This window comes from Notamacropus eugenii, chromosome 3, assembly GCF_028372415.1.
Source record: "Notamacropus eugenii isolate mMacEug1 chromosome 3, mMacEug1.pri_v2, whole genome shotgun sequence".
Classification (NCBI taxonomy): Eukaryota; Metazoa; Chordata; class Mammalia; order Diprotodontia; family Macropodidae; genus Notamacropus; species Notamacropus eugenii.
The window spans coordinates 435,578,424-435,593,639 of record NC_092874.1 but is presented as its reverse complement, the minus strand read 5'-3'; the positions used below and the strand labels follow the sequence as shown (position 1 = coordinate 435,593,639).

General features: G+C 36.8%; 1 long non-coding RNA gene across 1 annotated transcript; it reads left to right on the top strand.

Annotated features, from left to right (window-relative positions):
- Positions 1–45: 45 nt before the first annotated feature.
- On the top strand, positions 46–14,740 carry LOC140497505 (uncharacterized). The gene is made up of 2 exons (XR_011964710.1): positions 46–207; positions 14,513–14,740. It is a non-coding gene; the product is annotated as an uncharacterized lncRNA (long non-coding RNA).
- Positions 14,741–15,216: the final 476 nt, after the last annotated feature.

Below are 15,216 nucleotides of genomic sequence, written 5' to 3'. Positions count from 1 at the left end.
AAGGAGTCATGGCTTGAGCTGTCCCTCATACCTCGTGACCTCCAGTTGTCCTTGCTCTGAGAAACAGATCCCCTTTGTGAAAGGAAAGTGTGGAGAGGTGGAGAGAAGGGAAGAGTTCATGTCAAGGCTGAGATCATAGCTTCTTATCCTTCCCTTCAAAAATCTGGGAAATCTGCTAGACTTCAAGAACTAACTCCAGGACGTCAGGTTAGTCATTCATTCAACAGGTATTTATTATGTACCTGCTATGGGAACACCAAAGGGTTAGACAGTACAACAGATGTAAAGACACATCCCACATGTACACACATAACAGCAATACAAGGAAGTAATTGATAAGTCATATGGGTGCTATTAAAAATTTAATAAGCAGCTTCTATTCAGACTTTACTTCTGTTTTCTTTAGCAAGGAGAATGACTTGGAGGTTAGAAAGGATAGAATAGAAATGGCTAATAGGGAGTTCAAACCAATGATAAATAGGGAGGTAATAAGAGAATCCCTGACTGTCCTCAAATAATTCAAGACATCAAGCTTGAATGAACTAGATCCCAGGAACAGAAGAAATTGTTTCTGTTATCTGAAAGGTACAGTTTCTAAGCTGCTTGTGAATGTGTATTGAGGAGTAAGGATGGGGATTGTTGAAAAATTAGAGAAAGTCAAATGTCCCAATTTTTTTTTTAAAAAAATAGAATTTATTTATTTTTCAGTTCTCAACATGCACTTCCACAAGAATTTGAATTCAAAATTTTCTCCACGTTTCCCCACCCCCACCCCAGGACAACATGCACCCCATCCACCCCTTCCTCCAGTCTGTCCTCCTTTCTATTACCCCTTCCATCCAAAATAGATTTCTAAAATGTCCCAATTTTCGGAAAAGGACAGCGAGTAGAGCCTGCAAATCATAGACCAGAGATTCCTGCCAAAATTCTAGAATGGGTTACTGAAGGGATATGAATATCAAGAAAATTTCATTGTTAAAAGAAAAAAAGTCATATCAAACTACCTTTTTCTGGCAGGGACATTTGATAGATCAAAGTGATGCTCTACTAAGAATTTATTAGATTTTTAGATCACATTTGATAGACTTTTATATGCTGTCCTTCAGACAAAATGGAGGGTTTTGTGATCTAGACAGCACAGAACAGTTAGGAGGATTCAGAACTGGTTGGGTGACCTCACCTAAAGAACAGTTATTAATAGTTTCAAGTCAACTTGGAGGGAAATTTCTAGTGAAATGTCCCAGGGGTTGGCCCTTGGATCTAAACTGCTTTAGTCTTCTTATCAGTGACTGGAATGGAGTCATAGATGATGTGCTTATCAAACCTGCAGATGACTCAAAGCTGGGAGGGGCAGCTAACATGCTTGATGGTAGTCAGAAGCTAAAAAGATCTCAACAGCCTAAAACACTGGACCAAATACAATAAGACGAAATTTAATAGGAAGAAATGTAAAAATCTTCGTCTAAATTAAAAACTTAATATCTTGAATAAAAAATAAGAGAGGTATGGATATATAATAGTTCTTGTGGAAAAGATCTGAAGATTTTTTAAAAAAAGAGTAGGTATAGAACAAAATAGGAAAGCTCCAGAGGATTTAATGAGACAAACATAAGTCAAAGGGTATGAATATTATAGACACTTTACTGGAATAACTAAATTGCTTTGTAAAATAGTTGTGCTGATTTGCAGCTCCACCAACTCCGCTAGTGTTCCTATCTTCTCAGCATTTATTACTTCCATCTTTTGTCGTCTGTACCAATTCACTGGCTATGAATTAAACCTAGGGTTGTTTTATCTTCTATTGATTTTACTAGTAGTTATTTGGCTTATTCTTTCACCTGGTTGCTAATAGTTTCTAATTCCTCTTTAAAGAACTGCTTGTTCATATCCTTTGATCATTTATCTAGCAGGGAATGACTTGCATATATATGTACACATACACACACACATGTTAGTTAGTTGTCTGTGTATCTTAGATACCAAACCCTTATCAGAGAAATTTGATACAAAGATTTTTCTCCATCTGACCACTTCCTCTCTTTTCCCAGATGCATTAAATTTGCTCAAACAAACCCTTCTTTAATTTCTTGTAAAAAAAAAAACCCACCTATTTATTTTTTGTAATTGCCTCTACCTCTTGTTTGACTAGGAAAACATCTCCTAGTTGTGAAAGATATATGACCTGCTTCTTTGCTAATTTTTTAATGATAGTATCTTTAATATTAAAGTCATGAATCCATTTTGAATTTTGTGGAATATGTTATAAGGTGATGGCCTAAGCCTAGTTTCTGCCCAACTGTTTTCCCAGAAATTTTTAATCAAATAGGGAATTATTTCCTAAATAATTTATTTTTTTGCCTTTATGGATATTGGGTTTTGAGTTCCATTGTTTCTAGTGTTCCCTTGCTTAATCTGTTACATTGATCTACCTCTCTATTTTTTAACCAATGTCAAATTATGTCAATGGCTATGGTTTCGTAGTATAGTTTGAGGCCTGAAAGTGCTATTTCCCCTTCATTCCTGCCTCTTTTTTTTTAATTATTGTCCTTGATATTCTTGATGGTTTGTTTCTCCGAGTGAATTTTGCTGTTTTTCTTTCTGTTGTTGAGTTTTATAAAGTATACCTTGACAGTTTGATAGACCATAAAAGTGTAACTTAATTTAGACAATATTATCATTTTTATTACATTTGGACATGAGTTCCTCTGGCTAGTTAAGTTGTTCTTTATTTTTTTAAGGAGTACTTTGTAATTGAATCTATGCAAGCATCTTGTGTGTATCGTTAGATAGATTCCCCAAATATTTTATGCAGTTTTTAGTTATTTTGAGTAAGGGGCAGAATTTCTTCAACAAACAAAAGATAAAGACAATCACAAAGGACAGAACTGATATCCTTAATTACCCAAAATGAAAAAGCTTCAGCAAAAAATAAAATCAACTTAGTTAAAATAAGAAGCAAAACATTCTGCAGGGGGTAGGGGTGGAGAAAACTTTGCATCAAATATCAGTGATAAAAGCCTGCCATTAAAAAGTAAAAGAGTCAATATAAATATTTTTTATACGTGTAATCCGAGTCCCAATGACCATTGGTATAGGATTCTCCCCTTACTGATGGAAAACAATGTCCCATGCCTGTGTGAGGGGTAGAGTTGACAAGAGGAGAGATCTACTCTCTTCAAGTCTTTTCAGCCTTGTCAGTTTCAGGCTCTTCAGTCTCTGAGCTTCCAGTGATTCTGACTTCTAGCTCTGAGACAGAAGATACATGATGTCAATCCCCCTTCAGGTTGCTAAAAGGAAAAGACTCTGGTATAAAGCTGATATGAGAGGAGGTAGCAGTCCCCATCATGTCTCTATTTCCAGCTTGTTACATTAGAGACTATGGAGGAACGTCCCCTTCGGTGAGATATAGAACTCACTCTTGCTTGAGATACATGACCCCACTCAGTAGAAGAGCTCCTTCACTTTGTATTGTCTGGGATATATTATCTTCTGTGTACTTCCTCTGATTATTATTTTTTCTATTGACTTGGATAAATCGGTTTCTTTGCTAATTTCTATGTGGATTCATTGTAAAATTGGTATTTGGTGGGGAGTCAAGCCTTGAATATGAGCTTGTGCTCCCCTTTCCTTAACAAGAAATTATGATCAGAAATTTAGCTCGATAGCCATATCCCCTAGACTAATAATGTTTAAGAGAGCAGATGGACATAATTTAAGCCTAGTATTTCCTTTCTCTGAGGAAAGCAGAGCAGAATGGCTAAGCTTCTCTCCCCAGGCTCCTACTTCTCCTCCTGGCAGGAAATAAAGCATCTCTTGGAGAAAGGTAGGGGAAGAAGAGATTAGAGATGTCTCTTCTGCCTCCCTTTGAGACACATGACAATACCTGATTGCTATATGTAGGGGACAGTTCTTGCTACATATATGTATAACATTTGCTGTTTCTTTTGATTTCTTTTGGGATATTGGTCTGGTAGTGGTATAGCTGGGTCAAAGGATATGTTACTTTCAGTTACTTTCTAGGCAAATTGCTTTCCAGAATGTCTGGACAGTTTTACAGTTCCACCCACAGTGCACTAAGGTACCATTTTCCCACCCCCCAGCCCCCCAACATCTATCATTTCCTACCCTTTGCAAGTTTGATAGGTAGAATCTCAGTTACTTTAATTTCCATTTCTATAATTATTAGTGAATTAGAGTTTTTTCCCTATGACTGTTGACAGCTTGAATTTCTGCCTGTAAAACTGATTGTTCATATCCAATCACAATTTATCTATTAGATAATGGCTTTTATTCTTATAAATTTGAGTCAGTTCCTTTTGTGGCCTGGAAATGAGACCTTTATCAGACAAACTTATTGCAAAGATTTCCCCCCGATTATTTGTTTCCCTTTTAAGTTTTACTATATTAGATTTGTTTGTGCAAAATTGTTTTAATTTTTATCTAATCAAAATTGTGATCTTCTCTGTCACTTGTTGAATTATGAGCTCTTTCTGTATCCATAAATTCAAATAGTAATTTCTTCCTTGCTCCTCTGTTTTGTTTATGACATGACATTTTATCTCTAGCTAGGTCTTGTATCCATTTGGAGCTTATCTTGGTGTAATGTGTGAACTATTGATCTGAACCTAATTGCTGCTAGACTGCTGTCCAATTTTCCCAGCAGTTTTTTGGTAAATAATGAGTCCTTTCTCCAGTAACTAGGATATTCAGGTTTATCAAACACTGTGCTACTGGGATTGTTCCTTCTGTATATTGTATATATAATCTGTTCCACTGATAGACTTCTTTCTTTTTAACCGGTACCAAATCATTTTAACGAATTACTGCTTTGTAGTACAAGTGGAGATCTGATACTGACAGATTCCCTTTCTTCTCATTATTTTATATTATTGTCCTTGAGACTTTTTTACTTTTTCTTCCCTTATATGAATTTCAATTTTCCCCCCTAATTATATAAAATATTCTTTTTGGAGTCTGGCACAGCATTGATTAAATAAATTATAGATATTATTGTCATTTTTATTATATTCATTTGACCCACCTATGAACAGTGAATGTTTCTCCACTTATTTAGATCTTTTTTTCCTGCAAAGATTGTTTAACAATGAAATTCTTATAGTCTCGGGATGAATCTTGGTAGATATATTTCCAAGTATTTTATAGCTTCTGTGGTTATTTTTAATGGAATGTCTCTTTCTAGCTCATCTTGTTGGGTTTGTTGGTTATATATAAGAATGCTTATTATTTTGTGGACTTGTCTTATTATTCTATAACTTTGCTGAAGTGATTAATTATTTCCATTAACTCCTACTTGACTAGAGTTCTTCAGGTGTATTATATCATCTGCAAAATGTGATAATTTTATTTTCTCTTTATTTTTGCCTATTCCCTCAATTTCTTTGTCTTATCACTATAATAAGCTTTTCTAGCACTATTTTAAAGCACCATGTTTCTAGCACTATCAGTGATAATGGATCCTTTCTTTACCCCTATTTTATTGGAAAAGCCTCTAAATTTCTTCATATTACATATAATGTTTGCTCTTTGGTTTAGATAAACACTATTTACTATATTAAGGAGATATTCATTCGCTCCTATAATTCCTAGAGTTTTTAATAGAAATGACTGTCAGATTTTCTAAAAAGTCTTTTCAGTATCTAGTGATATAATCTTGGGGGAGGGGAGAATCTTTGTATCAAATTTCTCCGAAGAGGGTTTGTTATCTATGGTATATTAACAATGGGGACAGAAATAAATAAGAACAAAAGTCATTTCCCAGTAGATAAGTGGTCAGAAGATATGAACAAGCAGTTCCCAAAAGAATTGCAAACTAATAAATATAAGAAAGAATACTCTAAATCACTAATAAGAAGAAAAACTCTAATCAAAACAGTCCTGAGGTTTTAGCTCACTTCCAGCAAATTGGTAAAGATGGGAAAAAAATAGAACGGTTAATGATGAAGCGGTCATAGAAATACTAATACTTTGTTTGTAGAGTGATAAATTAGTTCAACCATTTTGGAAACTGATTTGTTATTAATTATGCTAATAAAGTGACTAAACTATCCATACTCTTTGACCTAGAGATTCCACTGCTAATGTGGAAGCATATTAAAAACATTTTATTTATATCTATTTTTCTTTAAAAAGGCTTTTCTAAAATGTTTGGAAAATCCTGTTGGAAAGATAGATGGAAGACAAAATGGCTTTTGTTAGGGAAACAGATTAAGGGTGATATTTAATTATTTTTCTATAATGAATAACTCTTGTTTTGTTCACATCATTGCTTCCCCACCCACCAGGAGCTAATTAGCAAATATTCACCTTTCTCTATTGAGAAATAATTAAGCTATCTAAGGAAGGAATGAGATCCCTTTGTTTACTCCTGGAGTGAGGGAGTGGTCCAGAAGGGCATGAGATTGTGGTGGCTTGGTTACTCAACTATTCTGGACTAGTAACCCAAAGAGTATTTTTATACATTGTGGTCTTTTCCTTATTCAAGAGTTCTATAAATGTTATTTTTTTTAGCATTCTAATTTACTATTTTTTAACATTCTTTTCTTTTTAAATTTTGCATTCCAAATTCTCTCTCTTCTTCCCACTCCCTCCCCAACCCACTGAGAAGACAAGTAATATGACATCAATTACACGTGAAATTAGATATTTCCATGTGAGCCATATTTTTTTAAAAGCATGAAAAAAGAGAAAATAAGAAAATGATGCTTCAGTTTGCACTCAGAGTTGATCAATTCTCTCTCTGAAGGTGCATAGCATTTTTCATCATGAGTCTTTTGGAATTGCCTTGAATCATTGCATTGATCAGAGTAGCCAAGTTTTTCACAGTTGATCATCATTATAACATTGTTGTCACTATGCACAGTGATTTCCCTGTCCTTTTCACTTCATTTTGCATCAGTTCATAATCGTCTTGCCACATTTTTCTGAAACCACCACCCTTGTCATTTCTTATAACACAATAGTATTCCCTCACAATCATGTCACAACTGGTTCAGTCATTCCTCGATGGATGAGCATCCCCTTAATTTCTAATTCTTTGTCACCCCAAAAAGAGCTGCTATATTTTTGTATGTATAGGTTGTTTTCCTTTTCCTTTGATTTCTTTGAGATACAGACCTAGTATTGGTATTGCTAGGTCGAAAGGTAGGCACAGTTTTATAGCCCTTTGTTCATAGTTCCAAATTGTTCTCCAGAAAGGTTGGACCTGTTCATTGCTCCACCAGTAAGTAGTTCATTAGTGTACATACTTTCCCCTCATATCCCCCAGCATTTGTCATTTCTGATAAGTGTGAGGCAGTATCTCAGAATTATTTTAATTTAATCACTGATCAATAATGCTTTTTTTTTAATTTTTTTTTATTTTTTTAATGTTTAACAATCACTGCCATACAATTGCGATTTTATCCCTCCCCACCCACCCCCCACTACCTCCCTCCCTCCCCACGACTGCATACAATTCTGTATAGATTCTACATATACTTTCCTATTGAAGTATATTTTCACTATAGTCATGCTATGTAGTCAGACTAAGATAAATGAAAGAATCCGTATAACAAATCAGAACATGATACACAAACAGATACACATACACAAACATGATCTGCTACATTATGTGAGTGACTTCCATATTTCTCTCTCTGAGTGTGGAAGGCATTTTGCCTTGAGGTCCACCATTGGGATTTTTTTTTTTTTCAGAAGTTCTTGTGTTATTACAAAAATCTAAGTCTACCAGAAAAAACTCTGACACACTGTGGTTGTTGCTGTGCATAAAATTCTCCTGGTTCTGCTCCTTTCACTCAGCATCAGGTCATATAAGTCCTTCCAGGCCTCTCTGAAGTCTTCTTGTTCATCATTTCTTATGGCACAATAGTACTCCATTACATTCATATACCATAATTTATTCAGCCATTCCCCAATTGATGGACATCCCCCTGACTTCCAGTTTTTGGCAACTACATAGAGTGCTGCTATAAATATTTTTGTACATGTGGGACCCTTTCCCATTTTTATGATCTCTTGGGGATATAGTCCTAGTAGCGATATTGCTGGGTCAAAGGGTATGCACATTTTTGTAGCCCTTTGGGCATAGTTCCAAATTGCTCTCCAGAATGGTTGGATGCGCTCGCAGCTCCACCAACAATGAATTAGTGTTCCAACTTTCCCACATCCTCTCCAGCATTTATCATTTTCTTGTTCTGTCATGTTTGCCAATCTTATAGGTGTGATGTGGTACCTCAGAGTTGTTTTGATTTGCATCTCTCTAACCAATAGTGATTTAGAGCATTTTTTCATATGATTATAGATAGCTTTAATTTCTTCCTCTGAAAATTGCCTGTTCATATCCTTTGACCATTTATCAATTGGGGAATGACTTGTATGATTATACATTTGGGTCAGTTCTCTATATATTCTAGAAATGAGGCCTTTATCCCCGAGCTTAGCTGTAAAAATTTTTTCCCAATTTACTACATCCCTCCGGATTTTGGTTGCATTGGGTTTGGTTGTGCAAAAACTTCTCAGTTTAATGTAATCAAAGTTATCCATTTTGCATTTCATAATGCATTTCAATAATGCTTTAAAGCATTTTTTTCATATGACTATAGATAGTTTGGATTTCTTCTTCTAAAAACTGCCTGTTTGTATCCTTTGACCGTTTGTCAATTGGGGAATGACTCTTATTTTGATAAATTTCACTCAGTTCTATACTCATTATATATTTGAGAAATTAGGCCTTTCTCAGAGAAACTTGTAAAATTTTTTGATACTGCTTCATTGTCTGTGGTGCCTTTTAGCATAATATAATTTCCTTAATTATCTTTTTTAATTAGGTCTGGGGTTTTTTTGCTTTGTCTAAGATCATTATTGCTTACCCTTGCCTTTTTTACATTTGATAGATCATATTAGATTCTGCCCTAGTCCTTTATTTTAATTCTGTGTGTGTCTTTCTGTTTTAAGTGTGTCTCTTGTAAATAATATGTTGTCAGATTCTAGTTCCTAATCCATTCTGCTAACTGCTTCCATTTTGTGGGTGAGCTAATCCTATCCACATTCACAGTAGTAGTAAATTGTGTATTTCCCTCCAATCCATTTTCTTCACTTTCTTCTTCTCCCTCTTTTTTTCCTGTCTTTTCTCAAAATTCTATTTTGCTTCTAGTCACTGTCTTCCTTAATCCACAGTCCCTTTTATCATTCTCTCCCCACCCTTTTTCTCTCATCCCCTTCCCCTTCTTTTCCCTATTGGGTAAATTATATTTCCATACACAACTGAGTGTATGTATGTATGTGTGTGTATATATACATATATATATATATATAATCTTCTGGAATATCATATTCTAAGCTCTCCACTCTAATGTGGAAGCCTCTAAATCTTATGTGATTCTGACTGTGGCTCTACAGTATTTGAGTTGTTTCCTTCTGGCAGGTTGCAATATTTTCTATTTGACCTGGGAGATTTGGAATTTGGCTATAATATTCCTGGGAGTTTTCATTTGGGCATCTCTTTCAGGAGATGATTGGCAGATTCTTTCCATTTATATTTTGCCCTCTGGATATAAGATATCAGAAAAGTTTTCCTTAATAATTTCTCAATTATGATGACTAGGCTCTTTTTTTGTTCAAGACTTTTAAGTAATCCAATAATTATAAAATTAGCTCTCCTCAACCTATTTTCCAAGTCAGTTCTTTTTCCAATGAGATATTTCATATTTTCTTCTATTTTTTTCATTGTTTTGACTTTGTTTTATTCTTTCTTGATATCACATGGAGTTATTAGCTTTTACTTGCCTCCACTCTAATTTTTAAGGAATTATTTTCTTCAGCAAACTTTTGTATCTCTTTTTCCATTTTGCCAATTTTGATTTTAAGTTCTCTTCAGTGAATTTTTGTGCTTCTTTTACCAAATGTTAATTGTCCTTTCATAATTTTCTTGCCTCATTCTCATTTCTTTTCCCAAATTTTTCTCTACCACTCATCTCCTTCTTTAATTCTTCCAGGAATTCCTGTTAGATTTGTGTCCAATTAGCATTATTCTCTGAGGCTTTTTTCACATTGTTATCTCCTCCTAAGTTTATGCCCTGGTCTTCTCTGCCACTTATAGTAGCTTTTTAGAGTCAAACATTGCTCTTGTTATTTGCTTATTTTTCCTACTTCTCTTTTGAACTTTGAACTTTATGTTAAATTTGGGGTCTGCTCTCTAGGGAGGTACTGTCCCAAGCTTCAGGGTTTTTTTGTGCTGCTGTTTTCAGAGCTAATTTTGGAGATCTGCAAGTTTTGGGTGCTTCTAAGGTAGTATGATCCTAAGAGAGCTATGGGCACTAGTCTCCTGGTCTGTGCTCTGGTCTTTACCCAGGAAGGACCTCTGGTCCCCTGCAGCCACTAGTGCTTCTTTCTGCCTTGGAACTGTAACTGAGGACCCTGCTCCCTTGTGACCACGCTCCTCTCCACCCTGGAACTGTGATTCATAACTGTGTAAGAGCGATACAGTTGGTAATTAATGCTAGCTATACCCAGTGTCAGCAAAGGGTTCCCTATAATTTCTTTCTGATCAGTTGCCTGACTCTGTTACTGTCTCTAGGCTAAGAGTTCCTGAAGCTGCTATAGCTGTGGCTGCTGTGGCTACTGTGGCTGGTGTTGCTGCCAAAGCATGTTTGAGTTCCGTACAGACTTCCACCCCACTGCCCCAGAACTCTTAAATTTTCTTAGGCCCCAAAATTGTCTCATCCTGACTTTTTGTTGGTTCTGCCACTCCAAAATGTGATTTGAAGCATTATTTTAAAGTTGTTTGGAGGGGAATGCTGGGAGCTGGGTGACTGTCATTAATCTTTCATAAATGTTATTTCAGTTTCTTTTGGGACAGAAAGTTATGTAGGAGGACTTGGAGGATTATGCCAATTTAGACATCTCTCCAAGCTTGAACTAGATTGGATAATGACAAATTAAATAAAATTGTTTCTGGAATACCTGAGACCTTTAAAAACACAGCATTATTAATATATTTTTCCTTCAACATTAGATATATACCCCAAGAATGTCAGTTTATATACTGAATCCTACTTGGAGAGGAAAGTCAGTGAATTCTTGGAACGTTGCTGGTCTAATGGGAAGGGACTTGTTTCTTCAATAGCTTCAAAGTATGTTTGCCTTCTGAGGGAAACCACAGGGTGTGGTTGACAGACTGGATGGGAAAGAAGGATTCACCAAAATGTCAGAGGGTTGCCTTTTTGGGCAACCAAGTTCAATTCCTTTCCAACCCAGATAGGGATGAGCTATTTGAGTGTCTCATGTTTTTTATATTCTTTCTGGGTTCCTATGAGTCCTTTGCACTTTCTACATTTTTCATGGGGGTAAAACAGACTTCCATATATCCCAAATGCATGTAGTACAATTAATGCTTGTACAGGAACAAGGAGCAGTGTTAAGGGAGATCAACAAAAGCTTCCTATAGAAGGTAAGATTTTAGCTGCAGGATACCAGGGAAGTCCAAAGTCAGAGAGCTAAGGAGGGAAAGAATTCTAGGTATGGGGGATAGCTAAGGGAAGCAGAATTGGGTGGTGGAATGCCTTGCTCAAAGAACAGTAAAGAGGTCAGTACCTCTGAGTAGAAGAAACATGGAGGGGGACAGAGCGCAGAGCAAAAGGTAGATGAGCAGTAGATTGGGAAGGGTTTTGAATATCAAACTGATATATGAAGAGTGCACCATGAAGGAAGACCACGACTGCATGGTTACTTACAAGAACTAAGGATTAGTAGAGAAGTTTGTTCTGTAGAAGAAAAGACAGGATAGCAATGTGATCACTGCCCTGGGGAGGAAGGACAGCTTGTTCTTGTTTTGCTTGGACTAGGAGACTAGAACAAGGAACGGTGAACGGAAGTTGTAAAGGGGCAGGTTGTCTTGAGAAAAGAAAAACTTCCTAACAATTTCAGGCCTCTAAAATGCCTCAGGAAGTTGTCAATTTTCTCCCCACTAGAGGTCTTCAAGCAGAGTCTGAATAACTCCTCGTAAGAGTTGTTTTTTAGATAGAAGTTGGATCTGATAGTCTCTGAGGTCCCTTTCAACCCTGACAGTCTATGATTCTCGTGAAGGAATTCACAAGAACATAAATTTAAACTGGAAGAATGGCTATCAACCCCACCTTCATTTTACAGAGAAGAAATGAAAATTGAAAGGGATTAAGTAATTTGCACAGCATTACACTGCTAGTAAATGGTAGAAGCAAGATTTGAATTCAGACCTCTCTAACTCTCAACCCAGGCTCTATCCACCAAACCACGACCCACCAAACCACTTAGTTTAATTAGAAAGGGTGAAGGAATTTGACAGGGACAGAGACATCAGTGGTCCACCCAGCTTTCCCATTTGAGGAGACAGAGGTCTGATCCATAGCTCAGAATGTGATGCCTGAGGCTCCCATCTGTTGGGCTCAGTCTTGGGCTCCTTTCTCAATAATCTCTTTAGTTCATATTCTCATCCAGAGTTAAACCCAAGGACTTTAGGACCTGCCTTGTGTCTAGGTCTTCCCTCAAAAAGAAAAACAAACAAACAGACAAAACACAGATCCTCAGTTATTACAAATCAGCTAGGTGACAAAGTGGATAGAGGGACTAGACCTGGAGTCAGGAAGACTTGAGTTCAAATCCAGCCTCAATTGCTAACTGTATGACTCTGGGCAACTTAACCTTTGGTTGTCTTGATTTCCTCAACTGTAAAATGGGGATAACAACTCCTACTTCATAGGTTTGTTGTGAGAATCAAATGAAATCATATTTGTAAAATACTTAGTGTCTGTCTTATACTAAGTGTTTAATAAATACTTCTCTTCCCTTCCCATGTACTAACAAGCCATAGAATGTTAGTCAGGTTTTATTTACCATAACAGAAAAACCTGAAGACTCACATCCATGTCTGTGAATATTCAAGACCATTCTTCTCTTCTAATGATCCCTTCACCAAGAAGTTTTATATACCATAATCCATGGTACCTGTAAAAGGGACAGAGGAGGGTGTGACAAAAGTAGACCCAACTTGTCTTTCCTATTGAATTATGTGGATATTCAGGCTTCCCTCCAGGGAATGAATTCTCATTCTAGCTCTGTTTTTCATTCCTTGGTATGTAGGTCTGTGTTTCCTGCCTATTGGTGGGATATAAACTTGCCTCATCCAGGGTATTTTTTACCTTGTTGATGTGGTGCTTTGTTCTAGCATTTGCTATGAAATTTTGGCAATTTGTGCCAGATTTGTGAATGCAGCTCTGACTTGTCTGCTGCTTTCTTTGTAGAATGTGGTATCTCTCTTCTCCTTTTGTGAGGATGAGTGTCCTTAGTCTCCTTTTAAAAATTATTGATACTCTTTTCTTTAAATATAACTATCACTTCCAGAAGACTTCCCTCCATATCCCCATAAGACCCTCCATTGTAACAAATAAGTACAGTCAAACAAAAAAAAAAGAGAAAAACCAACACATTAGTGATGACTGAAAATGTATGCCTTATTCTTTTGACATGCTTCACCATCAAATCGTTCCTAGTTGTCCTTTAAAGGCAGAGCTCAGGAATCAATTTAAGTTCATGTATGTCATCAATGTGGTGCCAAATTGCAGATCTACATTACTGCCAAAATGTCATCGTAAATACTAGAACAAAAGGCTGTATCATCAGGCAAAAAGAATCTGGAGTAAGGCAAGGTTACATTTTGTCAAAGATTTTAACTTGTCCAAGGAATTTCACATCTTGTTTAAGAGACAGTAACAAAGAGAGGAGCTAACCTGACTCATTTAGAGACATACCTGGACACTGTTGATACATTGTCTCATAGTTCAAAAAGTTTTTGTCCAAGCAGATTACAGTGGCATGTCATATTCCTTTGAACACAGTAGTATGTTCTTTTATACTAAAAACAATGAAGGGCTATCTGGGTAACATCTTCACTGGGACAGTCTCACCAACATTAGCAAGCTCTCTTTGCCTAGAGGAGTCCATGATTTTTGAATCTCAATCTTATGTAAGACCTTAAGACTTTGGCTTGGACTGACCATTTCCTCTTCTTTCGCAAATACAGAAAAGTACACACATGTTCCTTCAAAACTTGGCCCCAAAGCCTTCATGGCCATGAGAACAAATTCTCATCTGCCCATTTCGCTGGGAGAGGAGTCTTCACATTCTTGGGGTAGACACACCTCCTAACTCACCATTAGCATTGTTAGTTTCCCTGACCTGGTTTAGCCTGGCCAGTCAAAATGGTTTTACTGGAATGGAGTCAATGTGCATGCTATAGCTTGTTGGAGTCACAGGTGAGAAAGGTAAGTGCCAACTGGATGAACAGCTCTGGAAAGGGCTCAGCAAGCACTCACACCAGAGGTGCTAATCCTTCTTGAACACCCCATACAATAGTACCCAATACAGATTCCCTCTGAAATTACTTCTCTTTATCTGGATATACCATTGCTGGTAGAAGACTTGAGGCAATAACCACAGAAATGTGTTCTTTCTTTTGAAGCTCATAGATGTCACATCATCAAGCCAACAGATGTTCTCCGAAATGGAAATCAGCTGCTCCCCTTGCTGTGGACCCTACCAGGTAAAGGCTGATCTTGAGAAGGGAATTACAGTTTCTATAGTAATTGATCACCTTCTTCACTGTCTGGAAAACAATATAAGTGCAGCCCATCTTTGAGGTTCCCATACTGAAATCTAAAAAATCCAACTTTGTCAGCACCATGTATACTCAGAAAAGTACACACACCGACTTGAGGTGTGTGTGTAAGTGTGCGCTGTTGTTGTTGTTACAGGATCCCCTGAATCTATCTTTTTGAGTTGACATTATCCAGAAACACTGGACTGAGAGTATGCAAGAGGCCCAGCGGTGTGGAGGATGAGACCCACTCCGCAGCTGATAGAATTTTTATTTACACCTCAAGCTGAACTCTCTGTGTGTCCTTAGAACTCAAGATAGGCATAATAAGACAGTCTGTACCAGACTGAGAAACTGTGCCACTGGAACCCTTGTAGATAAGCAAACCATTATATCTTCATAGTCTAGCAGTTCCCAAGGGAAGAGAATGTTGCTTTTACTGTATTCTAATTCATGAGTTGTCCTCCCCTTTGGGAGGGAATTGTCCTTTCCCCACCCCTACTGCTCTTTTCCGTCTCCCATGCTACTCCCATTTTGGAGAGGATCGCTGTCTGTCTTCTCCCTTCTTT